Source organism: Kogia breviceps, assembly GCF_026419965.1.
Source record: "Kogia breviceps isolate mKogBre1 chromosome 20 unlocalized genomic scaffold, mKogBre1 haplotype 1 SUPER_20_unloc_1, whole genome shotgun sequence".
NCBI classification, from domain to species: Eukaryota; Metazoa; Chordata; class Mammalia; order Artiodactyla; family Physeteridae; genus Kogia; species Kogia breviceps.
Genome location: NW_026711560.1, coordinates 595,001 through 597,500, shown reverse-complemented (window position 1 = coordinate 597,500; position 2,500 = coordinate 595,001). Strand labels below are relative to the sequence as shown.

At 77.4% G+C, this 2,500-nt stretch overlaps 1 non-coding gene across 1 annotated transcript; it reads right to left on the bottom strand.

Moving 5' to 3' along the window:
• Positions 1 to 1,283: 1,283 nt before the first annotated feature.
• Positions 1,284 to 1,436, bottom strand: LOC131749194 (5.8S ribosomal RNA). Its single transcript, XR_009333262.1, has one exon. It is a non-coding gene; the product is annotated as a 5.8S ribosomal RNA (ribosomal RNA).
• Between the last annotated feature and the right edge of the window lie 1,064 nt (positions 1,437 to 2,500).

Sequence of the window (2,500 nt, the reverse complement as noted above, 5' to 3'; positions counted from 1 at the left end):
CCCCCCACACACACACACCACCAACACCACCAACCACCACCACCACCACCACCCCGGACGACGGCTCCCCCTCACCCGCCCGGGCGCGGCGAGGGCGCCGGGGGCGGGGAGAGAGGAACGCGCGGCGTGCCGGGCGGGGGCTGGGGCGGGGGGCGGGGGCGGGGGCGGAGGGGGAGGGGGAGCCGGGACGGGAGCACGAGCCGGCGGCCACGGGACGGACGGACGGGGCGCGGAGAGTCGGGGGGAAGGGAAAACGCACGACACCGAGCGCGGCCCGGAGGCGGCGCGTCGCCACGGAGGAGAGGAGAGGACAACGGGGACGGGAGAGGACGAGGGGAGAGGAGAGGGGAGGAGAGCGGCGGACGGCGTGCGTGGAAGGCACGGGGGGGATGAGGACACGCGGCGGTCGCCCCCCGAACGCCGGGCCCTCCTCCCACGTCTCCTTCCACGACCGACCGATTCCCAACTCTCTCCCTCTGTCTCTCTCTCTCTCTCTCGACGCCAACGCAGCACACCATCCTCCACGCAGCCGCGAGACGCCCCCCCGCCACGGCCAGCGACGGACGCCGTGCGCCCCCATCCACCACCGACAGACGCCCACGACGCGGGGCTCGGGGGCCGGCACGAAGCGCGGCGCGGCGCGGCCGCAGCCCGGGGGAAAGCGCGCGGCGGCGGACGACGCCGCGGCGTCCCGCGGGTCGCCGCCGGGGCACGCATCCCCGGGGCGCGGCCGCGCACGCAACGACTCGGCCTCGGGTCGGCCCGAGCCGCCCGCCCCGACACGGCGAAGGCGAGGGCGGCGGGGGGGCGGGCACGGACCCCGGACGCGCGCGGGTCAGGGCGCCGCGGAGGAGGCGGCCGGGCCGGGCCGGACCGTCGCCGGGACGCCGCCGGGGGCGGGCGGCGAACGACGGCGGAGCGGACGCGGCCCCAACACCACCAGCACCACGGGCCCCGGCCGCGAGGGCGCGGGACCGTCCCCGCCCACCGGCACACAGCCCCGGGGGTACGCCCAGGGACCGCTTGCGGCGCGAGGGCGCTTCCCGAAGGGGACCGACCGCGGAGGCCACGGCCAGGGCCTCGTCGCGAGCTCTCTCTCGCTCTCTCTTCCCTTCTCGCGGGCAGCGGGGCCCCCGTGGCCTCGGCACGAGGGGCGCCGCGTCTGCACTTAGGGGGACAGAGGGCCCCGGACACGGGGCCCTGCGAGGAAACCCCCAGCCGCGCCACCCCGGGAAGGCGCGCGCGCGCGCGCGCGCACCCCGGGGGGGCGATTGATCGTCAAGCGACGCTCAGACAGGCGTAGCCCCGGGAGGAACCCGGGGCCGCAAGTGCGTTCGAAGTGTCGATGATCAATGTGTCCTGCAATTCACATTAATTCTCGCAGCTAGCTGCGTTCTTCATCGACGCACGAGCCGAGTGATCCACCGCTAAGAGTCGTACGAGTTTGGTTTCTCTGGGTTTCGGCGGGGTCCCCCGCCGGTGGCACGGCACATTTCCCCCACGGAGGGAGGGTTGCCTCTGGCCGGCCAAGTCAGACGAGACAGAAAACAGCAGACCGGAGCGGGGCCGGAAGGTTTCACGACGGGGCGACCGGCACCGACCCGCAAGACGGGGCGGGCTCGGACACCCCACAGGCGCCCGGGGGGTACCCACCTGCGCACACACACACCCCCCCCCCGTCAGGGACGCGGGGCGCGCACGCGCGCGGGCACACGGGACCCGGCCCCGCACCACGGCCGCCGGGTAGCCCCCTCCCGACGGCCGCGGCGGCGGGGAGGGCCGGCGTGGCGCGGCGCGCGGCGCCCCGGCCCCGCGGGGGCGGGGGCGGAGGAAGCGGGGTCTGGGGGAGAAGGGAGGGGCCTCCCGACTCCCCGCGGGCCCGACCGCCCCGACCCCAAGGCGGACGGGCGACCCCCCCATGGGTCTTTAAACCTCCGCGCCGGGACGCGCTAGGTACCTGGAGAGGGGGGAGGCGGGCGAGGCCGGGGAGGGGCAGGCGGAGCGCCCCACGCTCGCCGCCACCCCCGACGCCGACCGACACGCTCTCCGCCCGCGGCCGCCCGCAGCACGCGGGCCCCGGCGCTACCGGCCCGTGACTCGGGGGCGCCCCGGCCGGGCGACGGGCCCAACCGCCACACGGGACACCACCACGCCCACCGCCCGACGACGTCCCCACCGTGTCCCCGAAACCGGGCCTCGGAGGCCTCCCCGCTCGCTCGCTCGCTCGCTCGCGCCCGGACGCGGCCCTCTCCTCTCCGCTCCTCTCCCGAACCCCGAACCCCCCCGCCCCCGGGGCCCCCTGACCCCTGCACCCGCCTCCCGGGCCCCCTGCTCGCCACCGCGGGCGTTCAGGGAGGCTTCAACGGGAGGCGCGGGGGGGGGGCGAGCGGGCAGGGCGGGCACGCGGGGGGGGAGGGCGGGAAAGGGAGAGAGCGAGAGACAAGAGCCGGACGGACGGACAGACGGACAGACGACGGAGGAGAGGCCCCGGGCTCGGAGG